This window comes from Panthera pardus, unplaced genomic scaffold (assembly GCF_024362965.1).
Source record: "Panthera pardus isolate Hobbes unplaced genomic scaffold, ASM2436296v1 HiC_scaffold_8, whole genome shotgun sequence".
Taxonomy (NCBI): Eukaryota; Metazoa; Chordata; class Mammalia; order Carnivora; family Felidae; genus Panthera; species Panthera pardus.
In genome coordinates, this window is record NW_026527013.1 from 42408799 (window position 1) to 42425828 (window position 17030).

Consider the following 17030-nt stretch of genomic DNA (forward strand, 5'->3'; position numbering starts at 1 on the left):
TTTCTAATATTGCAATAGTAAAAGCCGGAAGAAGTTATTTTAGAGGTAAAATCTTCCAGACATGGCAACAGATTGGATGCTAGGCATAAGGGAGAAGAAAAAGCAACCCTCTGTTAAATACCCTTTAAAATTAAATTATAAAGCAAACTCCCACATATCGTTTGGTTGATAAATTCTTAGGGCATGCAAAATCTGTGGTGATGCACCCTGTGGCAGTGCAGGTCTATTATGTCCCTTAGTATATATGGAAGTTTGTTGTTTCTTAATCTTGCTTAAAGGCAGGAGAGATCCATAAAACAGCACTTCACATTTATGATTTTAAATTCACCTCCCTTGAATAGTGGGCTATGCCAATGCCTGGAAACATAAGCAAGCTGAGTAGTTTTGCAAAGGCTCAGGGTTGCTCCTACAGCTGCAGCTTGATAGTGGCACTGGGAAATTAAAACTTTTTAGCTCTCCCTAAGCTGTTTTCTTACAGATGGTACTGGGAGTTGATTTTTGTATGTGTGTTGTATATGATGGTGGTTCTGGCCAAGAAGAAAAAGCTCATAAGACCATCTACTCTCTCATTCAATTTCCTAGAGCAAAAATCAAATTAAGATAAGAATATTAATAGGTAACTGCAGTCTTTTAAAAATATAGGTTTGAACTGAGAATTTTAAGTGACTTCTTTGGGGTTTACTTACTTCATATATACTCTATAAATCATGTAGGCATTTATTACTACTGTAAAATGGAATTTGTAGAACTGACTGTATTAACTCATAAGTTTGAAGTATACATTTTCTGTAATATATAGGCTGGTTTATAAAGTGGTATACATAAAAATGACATAAGGCATATAATTAAAGAAAACTTTCAAAATCTGTGATTCCTTCTATTTTAGATCTTTTTATTTTTGTGGAGGGATTACCACACAATGCAGTAAAACACTGTGCATGCCTCTCATTTTATTTGTATATACTGGCCAGCTTCTCTGCTGAAAGTCTCTATTGAAAATATTTTTCTGCAGAAAAAGAAGATAGGCTTTGGATTTCTTGTTTGCATTCACTCTATAAAAATCAATGCCAGGTTGGCAGGTTTGTAAATATTTACTCTGGGTAGCGATTCCAGGCAGCCATTTTCCCCCTGCACAATGCTCTCTGTTAAGTTACTAACAAAGATCTGCATTTCAGAAATTCTGAAAAATTTCTTGAATCAAGAAATAATTTTTTCGAGAGAGATGTAGCGACGATTTCTATTAGGCTTCTAAGAGTCTTAATAAGAATCTACCGCTGTGTTACGCTTTGAGTTTATGCTCTCAAACAATTTTCATGAATCATTAGAGTTTTGCATTTACCCTTTTGAAATAAAAAAAAAAACGTGTGACAGATTTTCCCTGGATAGGGAAAGGCAAGATTTTAAGAATTAGTTATTCATGGACTATTAAAAAAAATAAAAAGGACTGGACTTAATAGCATTGGAATGGACACTACACATTTACTCAAACATCGATTTTAGAAACAGAAAGTAGTTGCATGTTTGAAAGAATGCTGGAAACTATAATATATAAAAGCAATATTTTGAATCATATTTTTAGATTGCTAATACATCCAGAATTCCTAAAAATAGCTATTTGTATTGTTTTTCACATCTTGAGTATAAAATTGTTATATAAAAGAAAGAAATGGTTACTATTTTAGAGAACCACATTGAAATACGTAAGTCTCCCTTCCATAAGTCTATTTTGTTATCTCCATTTTCAGAGTACAGTAGCCCCGCCTTATCCGTGGGGAATACATTCCAAGACCCCCATCAGATGCCTGAAACCAGACATTACAGAACTCTATGTATGTTTTTTCCTATATAAACATACCTATGATAAAGTTTAATTTATAAATTAGGCCCAGTAAGAGATTAATAACAATAACTATTAATAGAACAATGCTAATAGTATACTGTAATAAAAGTTATGTTAATGTAGTCTCTCTCTGCCTCTCTCGAAATACCTTACTTTACTGTACACATCCTTCTCCTTTTTGTGATGAGGTGAGATAATAAGATGCCTGTGTGATGAAACGACATGAGTCAAATGAGGTAGGCATTACGATGTAATGTTAGGCTTCTTCCAAACCACGCTTGACCACAGGTAACTGGGTTGTGTGTAGAACACAAAACCATGAATGGGGGGGGGGGGCGCTTACTGTATATGCAAATTAAGCTCCTCAGTAATCTCTTCTAAGCAATAATAGAGAATCTATTTTTCCCTAGTTAAGCATTATTCTTTCTCCTTTTTTTTATTCTTAAATATAATTTAAAACATAGACTTGCACTTCAAAAATTGAGATAAAATTATTCTGTAATCTGTGACAACCCATTCCCCTTATTAATAGCCTGGCAGTTGCTGAAATGTATTCTATATCATGCATCAGATAATTATGATTTTTAAGGACCGTGAGTGAAACGTATGGTGACTACTAATTCTTAGTATACCCATATTAAATCACCAAACTCTAGTTCCAGAGACCAAAGTGTGAAAAATCAATTTAGAAAATGTAATCTGGGAATGAGAAAAGAATCTTTTCACTGGCAAGCTAAGCAGTATCCAAGGCCTATTAACTGGGCAGAGCTAAATTTCTCACTGGGGCTCCTGGAGCTCTTTGAGGCATGTTAGATAAAAGTCGGCTTTGAGGTTACTTTTAACCAGATTGTCCTTTTTCCCTGTTTAATGAAAGAGGCATAGTGATATACTTGTGCCACTTTGAACCTCAAAATCCTAAATACCTGCTTTAGTGACCAGAAATTGCATGTAGCTCCTTAAATATTAAATGTGATGGTACTTAGACACAAAACAGAACGTGGCTCAATTTTGCTGTTTTCTGAGAAGACTAATGGTCCTGTAACCAAAACACTGATCCCCCAAAATGAATAGTTATCATCAGGGAGCTGATTTAACACAAAGCAGTGGATTCTCAAAGAGGTAACCTTTCCAGGACAGATATTTGTATTGATTACTGGGTCCGGATTAAATCCAATCATGTTGATCAAACTGACTTACATTGAAAAATGTGGAGGGATGTGGCCTTTGGATCATAATTTGTTACTCACAGGTGGTGGTGATCTTGACAGTGCCCAGTAATATCATGGCACCTTCTCTGCCTGGCTTTTGAACACATTTTACAGTAAGAAAAAGGAATATACAGATGAGGGCCAAATATCTCCTTCCTTACTGGTGAAATTGATATTGAAAAATGTGTATTAAATTTACAGATGAATGTGATTTCTGATACAGACCTCTGGCTTAGACTGACTCCCCTTCCAGAAACAGAAGTTGCCCAAATCCGCTGTTTTGTAAACTTGGGAATAGCAGAGCAGAAAGGACAGAATGCTTTGTGAGGAAAGTCCTGCTCCCAGAAAGAGTGGGGCTTGTGTGCACATTCCCATGTTCTTTGTAGTCCTCAAAAGGGAACATTAAATCACCTACTCTAGGACTAAATGAGTGAAAGGAAAGATAAAAGCCAGTTGTGTTACATGAACGGAGCTCCCTCCTCATACAGGGAAACCTAGAGAATAGTGAGGAGACAGTCCACTTAATATTGGACTCCATCCAACAGTATTTTGATGGGCTTCATCAAGTATTTTGATACTTCAGACAGGAAGAAATGTAAGATTTTGAGTTTGTGTCTGGAAACCTTGGATCCAAAAACAAAACTAGAAAATATGATTGTACACTTTAATTTCTGAGAAGCCTGGAGGTGGGGGTGGGTTAGGTGGTTGGAGTTATTTCTCCCCAAACCAAGAATGCAACCCATTGTCTTATGGTTGAAAGAAAAACCATAATTTCCCTACTCAGAGTGTATGAAATGATATATTCCACATGCTGAGTGTATAGAATCAGATTCACATTCACTTTGGGATTATTGTGTTTAATTTGGGTGAAGAAGACAATTTATGGAATCGTACCCAGACTAGAGTGTTTTAGATATGGGATCATCATAAAAATAAAGGTATATTATGGTGACCTATATCAGCAGTTTAACTTTTAGATCTATACATGTACTAGGCAAGGAACATAATTGAGTAAGGAAAGCCAGGTTAAAAAAAAAAACAACAGCATATATGTAATGCAAAATGCCAAGTGATAGTAAGCCTCATATTAGGGAAGGCAGGGGGGCATGAAAGGGAATGTTGAACTCATGCTCAGTCTAAATGGATCAGCCAGTATAAAGGTTGACATAATTTTCCCAACTTTCCAAGATGATTTGAAAATTTAGGTTTCCTTAAAAAATTTCATTTTAAAGTTGTTAAAGTCATCAAACAAACAACAACAACAACAACAAATCAGAGCTCCAGAAATGTGAGAAGCCATGAGTACCATAATGGTGTAAAGACAAGAACAATGTGACCAGCATCCTCTCCGTGTTACAAACAATGGCTTCCCACTTTTTCTCTTCCTTGTATTTTTTTTAATGTTTATTTATTTTTGAGAGAGACAGAGACAGAATGTGAGTGGGTTAGGGGCAGAGAGAGAGGGAGACACAGAATCCGAAGCAGGATCCAGGCTCCGAGCTATCAGCACAGAGCCCAACGCGGGGCTCAAACCCACGAGCTGTGAGATCATGACCTGAGCCAAAGTCAGAGGCTAAACCGACTGAGCCACCCAGGCACCCCCTCCTCTTTGTATTCTTTACTCTATATCCAAAGTCCAGGCTAACCTTCGGCGACATTCTGTAACCTCTACCCTTTCAGTTTATCATAGAGAATGGAGTAGAAGTTTCAGATCCCTTTAGCTTCATTAGTAGGGGTGGATACTTGGAATTTCATTTACAACAACTTCAAACACAAGGGTTGGCAAACTGTGGCCCATGGCCAAATGCCAATCATTGCCCATTTTTATAGATAAATTTTATGGGAACACAGGTGCACCTATTCATGCATTTGTTGTTGATGGCTTCTTTTCTGCTCCCATGGCAAAGTTGATAGTTGTGGCTGAGACCATCTGGCCTGCAAAGCTGAAAAGATTTATCATCTGAAGTTTTAAGAAAAAAATTTTGCAGACTCTTGCAAAAAAATAAATAAGTAAAAAGAAGGAATGAATAAATGGTAACCAAAATGACATATATCCACTACATACTCTAAATACTCCCTGACTTTAAGATCTGCTTCTAATTCATTCATGCAACATTTAGCAAATATACATGTAATGTGGTTTTGCCTTGCAAAACTGTGCTTAGTGCTGAGATTACAACCACGTCCTCGAATTTAAAGACCTCACAAACTAGTGTGAAGAACAGACTGAAACAACTGATTACAATTAATGCTATTTTGAGGTAAGTGGAGAAGAGTCAAAAGGGCATGTGAAAAATGTGAGGAGAGTGCAAAACACAATATATTATTTCAGAAAACATGAACATATTGTATTTTTACCAAATATATCAGACATATTTGCCCATTATTAAATCATAAGTAATATTTTTTACACTATACTTTTGCTTTAAGGTTTTTATCCTGAGATTTTATCTTTTTTTAAATTTTTTTATTAGAACATATTGCTGTTTCTTCATTCTGCTTGACTATCTGTGTTGGTTTCCATGCATGGTAAAGAACAGCCATCTCTCCCAGTGTTGAAGAAGTGGTGTTGTGTAGGAGATGAACCTTTTCGGTCAACCTTGCCTCAGCCCTTGGCCCTCTGTCACACTTTTGTGACTCTCCAAGGAGACTGTTTTATTTTCAGTGGCTCCCTCCCAGAAGTTGCGGCTGTGTTAACACCAACACCAGTCATTGTCCCAGAGGGGAGGGTTTCCATCACCACCCAGATGCAGGCCGACTAGAGGCCAGACCCCCTCAGGCAGCAGCTTTTCCAGGGTGCAAGTATATACGGTCCAGGGGGACTGCAAGTGTGAGCTCGCCCTGCCCGCTCGAGCCAGGCGATCTGGAAGTGACCTCTAGGTGGCAGTGGTAAAAATCGGGGCCCAGATACGTGCAGAAGCGCTTAATTAGGAGCGTTAGCTAACCAGCGGGAGCCAGGCCGAGGGAGAAGGCGAGGGTGGTGCCCTCCAGGCTCCCTTTCCTCAGAGCGAGTCTGGAGCCGCTAAGCGTGTGGCTAACCTCAAACCCGCCTCTCAGCCCAGCGCTGCAGGCCAGCAAGTAGGCCTCTTTCACAGAAAGATCTAGGGTCGTCTGTTTGGTGCGCTGGGGTGGCAGTCCGCCGAGAACCTACTCCAGCTCCAGGGACCGGAGGGTAACGCCGCCACGCCATCGCCACCGCTAGAGCCAGCCCGCCCCTAGGGGGCAGACGCAGGAACGGGGCCCTGGCAGTCACGTGTGAGCTCCGCTCCCAGAGATCCTGGCCCTCTCCAGCGCCCAGAGGTGGATGGCACCCACCAGCTGGAATGAGGCAGGGTGAGACCTGCCAGGAAAAACAAAAAACAAAAAACGAAAAGATGGCGCCAGGGTGCTGGAAAGAAGCCGAGGGGGAGTGTGTAAATGGCGCCCGCAGAGGAAGAGCGCAAAGGTGGTGCCCACCGGCCCCAGCGTGATGCTTTGGACGCCTGCCCCTCAGGCCACCACTCGCCCGTACCGTCCTGGCGTCTCTCTGGCTGCCTCTCCAGTGACCCCCAGTGCAGGTGAGTTTGCAAAAGCATTTCTTAGATTGTTCCAGCCTTGTGGGTCGCTTGGATACGAGCCCTGCTGTTTTCAACGCTCATTTCGGACATTTGTCTCTCAGGTGCGCATCTTAAAAGTTGGGGCGCCTGGGTGGCCCGGTCGGTTAAGTGTCTGACTCTTGATTTCACCTCAGGTCATGACCTCACATTTGTAAGTTAAGAGCCCTGGTGGGGCTCTGCGCGTGTTGTGTGGACTCCGCTTGGGATTCTCTCTCTGCCCCTCCCCTGCTTGTGTTGTCTGCCTCAAAGTAAATAAATAAACATTAAAAAAAAAAAAAAAGTTATGACGACCGACGTAGGGTTCAAAGCCTTCATTTTTGCAGAAAGAAGCTTGGAGTTTTATTAAAAAAATTTTTTTTTTTTTTAACATTTATTCATTTTTGAGAGTGAGACACACTGTGAGCAGGGGAGGGCCAGAGAGAGGGGCGAGACACAGAATCCAAAGCAGGCTCCAGGCTGTGAGCTGTCAGCACAGAGCCCGATGCGGGGCTCGTATTCAGGAACCGGGAGAATATGATCTGATCTGAAGTGAGAGGCTCAACGGACTGAGCCACCCAGGCACCCTAAGAAGCTCGGAGCTTTACGTTCCCTCCGAATTATAGGTCACTGCCCTGGGTATGAGATTTATGGCGAGAGGGTTGTCTCAGCCTTTCCTACTCATTTCATTGTGGGCCTCTTGTTTGCCACATGCACAGGAGTGGCTCAGAGATCTTAGATTTTTTTTTTTCAGAGTAAGTTGTCCAATTTGTAGCTACATATTTGGTGTATTTGTGGGAGGAAGTGAACCCAGGATCTTCCTCTGCCACCATTTGAACCAGTACCAGATTTTTTTTTTTTAAACTAACTGTATTTTATTTATTTTTTTAACGTTTATTTACATTTGAGAGACAGAGCAGGAGCAGGGGAGGGGCAGAGAGGGAGACACAGAATCCTAAGCACGCTGCAGGCTCCGAACTGTCAGTACAGAGCCCGTGGTGAACCCAGGAACCATGAGACCATGACCTGAGCAGAAGGTGGACGCTTAACCAACTGAGCCACTCAGGCGCCCCAGACTAACTATATTTTAAACTTAAGTGTAAGTATTTCCCACCATTAAGTTCTCCTTTCGACCACAAAAAATGGCCAGGTTTAGTGGTTTGGATTAAATTTACATGTGGTGGGACTGCTACCATGAAAGAAAATTGCTAAACATCAGAATAAAATTGTGTATTACTCAAGAATCACATGTAATAGCAGCTAAGAAAAGTTTTGACAAACCGTATCCAAAACATGTAAAGAGGTAATTTGTCTCAGGCAACAACAAGTCGGGAAATAAATGTTCACAGTTGGCACAGCTGTTCTGTGATGTCATCAAAGATCAGCGATCCCGGCACTTTCTGTTTTTGAACATTGATTTCTTTGGTTTACAGGTTTTATCCTCCTGGTCTCAATATGACCATTGTACATCCATGACTCACATGTATGTTTCAGCTGAAAATTGTGTGGTAGGACCAGAGGGGAAAAAAAGGAGACCCTGCTAAACAAATTCCTTCTCTCTCTCTCTCTCTCTCTATCTCATTTTTCCAGTTTTCATCCCCTTTCTCTCTTTCAGTAAACTTTTACTTGAAGTAAAACATACCCTTCCAATCATAAGCATACAGAAAGTTGAATTTTCATAGATTGAAGACTCTTGTGTAACCAATACCCGGATTAAGAATTAAAACAATACCAGCCCCTAAGATTCCCTCTTCCATTCCAGGCACTGATAACCACTGTCTTGACTTCTAACTCTATAGATAGTTTTTCCTAATTTGAACTTTATATAGATGTGCAGTTAATAGCACCCCTTCGTGGCTGACTTCTTTTACTCAATATTACAGTTGTGATTTGCTAGGTAGAGCTATAGCTTGTTGAATTCTCACTGTAGTCTAGCAATCTATTTTATATTTATTCATAATTTCTCCATTTCATCATTGATAAATATTTGTGTTGTTTCCTGTGTTGGACTACTGTGAATTGTGCTGTGAGTAGTTTTGTGTGTTTTAGTTTCTGTTTTTGGTAATCATATATATGCATTTCTGCTGGGGATATATGTAGAGTGGAATGCCTCTTTGACAGGCTGTGGTAAACACTAGCAGATGCTGCCAGTTTTCTGAAGAAATTTTACCAATTTTTACTCCCCCTGAGAGTGTCTGCGAGTTCCACTGCCCCACATCCTTGCCAGCACTTTATATGATCAATCTTTTTTCTTTTAGACATTATAGCAGTTATAAGATCGATCTCTAAGAAGTCTCATCCAGAAAATTCTGCATACTAATCACTGGCTGGAATGATGTCATAAAATCAATCCTAGTTATGCGTGCTGAACTTTGTGTTTTTTGTTGTTTTTGTTATTTTTTGGCCTCTGTAATGGGGGATAATTGAGGAGAATGTGAATGGCTTCTAGGTAGCCAATCCTCAGAGACTCTCAAGAGGGTAGATTTTGATTGAGAAATGGACCGTAGGGTCACCATTTGCGTATTAAAGAAAGGAGTCATTAAGTGCTAGGATTCACTTTGCTTCTTCTTGCTCACTTCTGGTGAATGATCTCTGCTACAGATTGAGAAAAACTAATAGTTTAAACATGAAGTATTTGTAAGAATTAAGTATTGACAAAGAATCATATACCAAATGCTAGAATCTTACTGATAACCAAATGAAAAGGAGAAAAGAGAGAGAGAATAGAAAACTAGGAATCAGAGATTTTAAGTGTCCATAGGGCTAGAGCAGGAAAGTTCCTCCATTTACTGCTTTGGGGATAACTGTAATTTTGAACATCATTTAGCATGTTACACAAAGGTACTTTATTTAGAAAGAGGGGCTTAGATTCCTGCCAGCGAAAGAATGTTGTATTAAGAGAACACAGAAACAAAGTACCCTATGATAGTTTTAATCCTGGAACAGTTTAGAAGTAGGACCCTTGTAAGAATCCTACCACCATGAACACAGTTGGAAAATGAGTTGATGGTCTTATTATTATGAGAAAGCTCTGAGTCATGTCATAGGAAACATACTTTCTTAATTTCCACTTTAATATAATATAGCAGAGAAGCCAGTTGAAGTAATACACTGGTCACAAACACAGAACAGCTGCCATGGCCAGGCATGTGACATAGCTGAATCACATGGGCCTGGCAGGGACAGCCATGCAGTCAAGAGGGTGTATCTCTTCTAAACTTAGTAGCCACTACTTAATTCAAATAATTTCTTAAATTTTTAGGTCCGCAGTTGCTAGATCTTCTCATTTTTTTTCCAATTATTTGTCTTTAAATCTTATCAAATAATTCAATTTTTTAGAAAATGGAAACACCAACAGCCAAATAAACCTGTCTGCATATGGAATGGGAGCTCCAGTGTGTGACCGCTAGTGAAAGAAGAGAGAGCCCTCAATGAGAAGCTTAGGTCATGTTCTCCAATTGCATACCAGTTATGTGATTTTGATAAAGGCCTTAAAACTAAGCCATCCCTGGTTCCTCCATGGCCAAATGGATGGTCTAAGTAATTGATATCTATGGTCGCTCCCTGTACTCGAATATGATAACTGTGAAATACCTAATATTCTAGATTGAGGCTTTCTAGAAACATAATGGTCTCTTTCAAATTTTTTGCCCAGATTTTAAGTAGTATTTTAAAGTGTTTCTTTCAAGCTTTTCTATAGCTTAGTGAGAAGATCATCGTCTTAATTATTCCAGGACAGAATTAAGACAATGCCATATTGTAGTTGTTTTGCACAAGATAACTCCTTTTGGATATCAAGCAGAAATATGCAAGCTCCTGGATAAGAAATGTACAGCCTTAATTCTTTCAAGATGACTTTCTGAGACTTACAGTCGAAAAGAAAAAGAATGGTGTAATGGGGTGTTAGTAAGCATATCACTAGGCTGTTCAAGACGTAGACATGATTCCTCAGATTATATTCATTTGTATCTGCTCAGAGATACATAAACCTCAATTTATAGGAAATATTAGTAGGATTGCCATTATGTGTATGTATATGTATATATAAAATGCTTAAATATATAAATATATGACATATAATGCCTAAAAGTATGACTGTGAGTGTAGGTAGTCGCTGTATATGTATATATAAAATATTTAAACATGAGTACAATTTATGTGCAACATGCATGTATGTATATTCTTAGGATCTAGTTATTTTTCCTTACAATTTATGTATGTGTGTGTTTTTTATATTTCCTGTATACTCATTTGTTTAATGAGTATACTCACTTTTATTTTTTTTATTTTAATTCCAGTATAGTTAATGTACAGTGTTATATTAGTTTCTGGTGCACAATATAGTGATTCAACAGTTTTATGCATTACTCAGTGCTCATCATGATAGGTGTACTCTTAATCTTCATCGTATATTTCCCCCATTCCCCCACCCACCTCCCTTCTGGTAACCGTCAGTTCTCTATAGTTAAGAGTCTCTTTTTTTTGCCTCTTTTTTCTTTTGTTTCTTAAATTACGTATATTAGTGAAATCGTATGATATTTGTCTTTTATGACTTTATTTTGCTTAGCAGTATACCTCTCGATCCATTTATGTTGCTGCAAATGTCAAGATTTTATTCTTTTCTATGAGTGAATAACCTTTATGTGTGTGTGTGTGTGTGTGTGTATAATAGCATCTTTTTTTAATCTTTTTTTGATGTTTTTATTCTCAAGTTAATTAACATACAGTGTAGTTGAGCCCAGTGATTCATCTCTTACATATGACACTCAGTGCTCATCCCAAAGAGTGCCCTCCTTAATGCTGTCACTCATTTAACCCATCCCACCCCCATCAACCCTCCTTTTGTTCTCTGTATTTAAGAGTCACTTATGGTTTGCCTCCTTCTCTGTTTTTATCTTATTTTTCTTTTTCTTTCCCCATATTTATCTTTTAAGTTTCTCAAATTCCACGAGTTAAATCGTATGATACCTGTTTTTCTCTGACTTATTTCGCTTAGCATAATACACTCTAGTTCCATCTACGTTTTTGTAAATGGCAAGATTTCATTCTTTTTCATTGCCAAGTAGTATTCCATTATATATACATACCACACCTTCTTTATCCATTTATCTATCGATGGATACTTGGGCTGCTTCTGTAATTTGGCTATTGTAAATAATGCTCCAATAAACATAAACATCTTTTTGAATTAGTGTTTTTGTATTCTTTGGGTAAATACCCAGTAATGGAATTATTGGATCATGTAATAATTCTGTTTTTAATTTTTTTTGAAGAAACTTTATCCTGTTTTCCACAGTGGCTGCACCAGTTTACATTCCCACCAATAGTGCAAGAGGGTTCCTCACCAATTGTTGTTTCTTGTGTTTTAATTTTAGCTATTCTGACAGGTGTGAGGTGATATCTCATTGTGGTTTTGATTTGCATTTCCTTGATGATGAGTGATGTTGAGCATCTTTTTGTGGGTCTGTTGGCCATCTATGTTCTTTAGAGAAATGTCTTTTCATTTCTTCTGCCTGTTTTTAAGTTGTTTTTTTGGGGGGTTTTGATGTTGAGTTGTATAAATTCTTGACATATTTTGGATACTAACTCTTTATTTGATATGTCATTTGAAAATATCTTCTCCCATTCCATAAGTTGTCTTTTAGGTTTGTTCATTATTTCCTTCACTGTACAGAAGCTTTTAGTTTTCATGTAGGTCTCATAGTTTATTTTTGGTTTTGTTTCCCTTGCCTAAGGAGACATATCTAGAAAAATGCCTCTCCTCTCTTCTAGGATTTTTATGGTTTCAGATTTCACATTTAGGTCCTTAATCCATTTTGAATTAATTAATTAATTTTCAAGTTTTTATTTAAATTCAAGTTACTTAACACAATTGGTACAATTGGTACAATTGGTTTCAGGTATAGAATTTAGTAATTCATCATTTCTGTACTGCCTAGTGCTCATGACAAGTGCCCTCCTCAATACTCATCACACATTTAGCCCATCCCCAACCCACCTGTTTTGGTTACTACTGCTTTGTAATATATCTTAAAATCTGGATTTGTAGTACCTCTAATTTTGTTCTTTTTCAAGATTATTTTGGCTATTTGAGGTATTTTGTGGTTCCATACAAGTTTTAGGATGATTTGCTCCAGTTCTGTGAAGAATGCTATTGGTATTTTGATATTTTGATAGAGATTGCATTAAATCTGTAGATTGCTTTGAGTAGTATGGACATGAGTATACATTCTTTTCAAAATTAAGAAATACTGGTGTGTCACCTATATATAAATAAAAATAAAATTCTTTAAAAAAGAAAAAAGAGAAATGCTACATAGTATAAAATATACTAATCAGCATACTTTATGGCACATAAAATGTAGTTTAGCATTTTCATTGAATATCTAGATGAAAAGAAACCCCACATACTTATTATCAATTTGGTGTGCATTTATTGAATAGCAAAGCCTAGTATCTACTCAACTGTACTGTTTTCATAAATACATTAATAATACTTTAAGTTTCAAGCATCAGTTAAAGTAGAGAAAGCAAATATGGATTCCACATACATGTGGCCAACTGAGTGAAGAGTAGCATTTGTTAAGTGGGATAAGCTCGATGAGCAACAATGAAAGTGTGTTAATGTGTTCTACATTGTCCAGACCTCTGAAGAAGCCAGGATGAAGAGACAAGTGGCTGTGGATAGCAAATTAGATGGAGATCTGCAGTCTGTACTGCCAGGTAGAAATTGTGGTGTCACTGGGGTTATAAAGGCATCATGTCATGAACCACGATGAGAAGCAGTTGCCTGCTTCTCTCCATTGATGAGCAGACTATACCTGGAATAGTACATTTATTTCAGAGAAGCACAATACTAAAACCTTGAAATTATAGCAGTTTTAGAAAAGAACAGAAAAATGTGAGAGGAAATGAGGCTTTAACTGAAAATTAAAAACAAATTAAGTATGCATGAATAAATTAGTAATATGGTCCTAAGAAAAACAACTCTAGTGACGAAAGAAACAAGTTTGAGTACAGAAAGAGCTCATGGAAATGTTTACAGAACATTCCATTGCAATTATAAAAGTAGTGTTTGGAAGTTTTAGGAAAGGTACTAATCATGAGCGTTATTGGCCAATGTACTGTTTTCCATTTGTGTTTATTTATTAATTGGTCTTTAATCTATGTGTAGTGAACTGAATGGAGTAAAAAGCAGATATCCATTCAGCATGCTAATGGAGAGAATTGGAAATGCCTTTTTCTTCTCTTAAAACTTAAAAAAAATGGAATTGGTGGTTTTCTACTACCAACATTCTGTTTGAATAAAATGCTAGGAAAAGAATTATCATTATTTTAAATGATAATAATCAGTATTTTTACAATAAAATGAATGACCAGGAGCCTGCGGGTAGTGCTCAAAATATATTGGATACAATGCCTGCCGTTCTGAAGGTTACATACTAAATAAGTAAACACATACTTAATGAAACTTGAAGTTCAAGAAGCATAACTCTCAATGAAATAGGGAAAACTGACATATCACCCCAGTGGCTCTGAGAATGTGCCTCTCAGACCTCCAAGTTCAAAGATAAACCCTTTGAAGCACCTCACACATCCACCCTCATGCTTGTGCTGAAGCTCTAGTCACAGGGGGCTTCTCCCAGTCTGTGAGTGAGCACAGCAGGGGTACTGAGGCACATCCATTCGTGGGAGATACAAGAGTCCTCTGGAGGCTCACTTTGGCTCAAGGACTCCCCAAAGCCTTGCTACATGTTTTTCGAAATTGCACATAATTGAGGATGCTTCTATCCAACTTTCCTTCTTTTCCTCCTTTATTCAAGGTCAGACTTGTATGGGGGTTTGTTTTCTCCTCCAGACTTTTCCATCCCCCTTCTCCTTTTCTCTCTTGAGTATTGCCTTTAATCTTTTCATGTTTCATCCCATCTTGATATCTGCCTCCTGGAGAACCTGGATGCATAAAATTGCATTTCTTAAGTCTACAGCTGAATTCCTTCTATTCGGATAGCTCCCAGCTGTGTACAGTTGATATTTCTGGCAATTAGCTTTTTTGAATTCAAAAATGTTTTTGTTAAATTAAAAGAGATTAGATGAACATAGTTGACTAGGCAAAGAGTTACATAACTGCAGCCAAAATTTTTAGAATTCAGAGGAAATAGAACATGTCCATAACAATTCTGGAAGAAAAAAAAGAAAATAAGAGAAAAGAAAAAAGATCAGAAATTATGTGAAATTTGTTAGGGAAAGAAATTCGATAAGACTAAATTGGCAAGTGCTAAAGAGAATGTAGCTTGATAATTATGAAAAGGAAACCTATTTGAAAGTATGAATTAAAAGTATGACTTTGTAAGCATTTAAATGAACAGATTTGAGAGCAGTTTGGAATGAATTTTTTTAAGGCAAGCATTTGTTTACATAAGTGGTTAATTAAATGTGTACCCTAGAGGAAGGGCTATATAATGAAAGAATATTCAAAAACAAACTAAGCAGTAAAAAGAAATATTTCATTTTGATAAAAAGTACAAGAGAATATAATCTCTATATAAAAGACACCGTGACAAAGTTTAAAGAAAAATAATATACGTTATTATATACATATATTTCATTTTTAATTTTTTTAAATGTTTTTATTTATTTTTGAGACAGAGAGAGACAAGCATGAGGAGGGGAGGTGCACAGAGAGAGGGAGACACAGAATCCAAAACAGGCTCCAGTCTCTGAGTTGGCAGCACAGAGCCTGACGCGGGGCTCGAACTCCCAGACTGTGAGATCGTGACCTGAGTTGAAGTCGGACACTTAACTGACTGAGCCACGTAGGTGCCCCAATCTCATTTTTATATTATGTAAATAATATAATACCCTTTTTTTATAGCTAGCAAGTTCAGAGTAGTAGGGCTTCTACTCTTACTAGGCAGCACCCAAATTATTTTGAATGTTAAATCTTTTGAATATTACTCATGGCACAAAGTTATTTTCAAAGAAATTCATTACAACATTGCTTGTAATAATAATAATAATAATAGTAATAAAAACAGAAAACAACGTAAGTATCTCTCAGTAAGGAAATGAGCTAATAGATTATGCATATTCATATGAGAAAGTGTTGCGGTGCAGTTAAAATAAGTGAATTAAATCAACACATGACAGCATGAATAAATCTCATAGCCTAATACTGGGTTTTTTAAAAGTTGCAAAATGATATGTACAACTTGATTTTGTTTATTTAAAGTCCGGAATTACAAAATACCAACTTGTTTTAATGCATTTAATGTGAAATGCAGTCAGGATGTATATATATCATAATCAGAACAGTGGTCAGTTTTTGTAAATTAGTATATTAGTTTCTCTCCAGAGAAACAGAACCAGTAGGAGAAATACATGTATATCTTACATATTTATGTCTCCATATATAGTATTATTTATGTTTGTTAAGAGAAATTGCCTCGCATGATTCCTTGGTGGCTGAGAAGTCCCACCATCTACCATCTTCAAGCTGAAGACCCAGAAAGCTAGCAGTATAATTCCAGTTTGAGTCTGCAGGCCTGAGACCCTGAGATGCCTATTGTGTCACTCCCAGCCTGTGGCCCTGTGAAAAAGAGCTGAGATGCCCCAGCTAAACTAGGCAGGCAGGATGACAAAGGGGCAAATCTGTCCTTCCTCTGCCTTTTGTTCTCTTCAGGTCCTCTACAGATTAGGTGAGACCCACCACATTAGGGGAGCAGTCCACTGTCCTGAGTCCACTGATTTAACTCCTAGCCTCATCTGGAAGCACTCTCACAGACAGACCCAGAAACATTATTTAATCTGGGCATCAGGTGGTCAGCCAAATTGACACATAAAATTGACCATCACAATTAGATTACTCTGGATTTCAACTAATTATACAATGTTCAGTGTTTTATTTCTTAAAGAAATTGATTGGAGCACTTATAGCAAAGTTTCTTTAAAGTGCTATGTACTTTTCATATATTTGAATATTTCCTAATTTAGAAAAAAACAAGAAAAATGAAACATTCACAGTGAATGCTGCATTTTCCTTGTTTTTAGATTTATTTGTAAATTTTGGTCAAATATTTAGCATTTTAAATTTAAGAATACTGTATTATTTTCTAAGGATACTAGTTTTGGAATTTATGTTGGTGATGGTAGTTTAAAGCAGATTCTCCTATATCACAGTCATCCTGTTACTCCTTTGGAAGTGAAATGAAATTCCTATTAATTCTTTGAAGTGTTTTCAAAAAACACCTCTTATATTTTTAGTAGCATCTGTTTCAAAATAGGAGACTTTTGAATTTTATTTAATTGAATATGATGGTGAGAACCAATTCAGAAACAGTGGAATGGTGGTGAATACAATTCTAGTCTGAGAAATATAGACAGGTAAGAATTACTGTATGCTTAAATTTATTT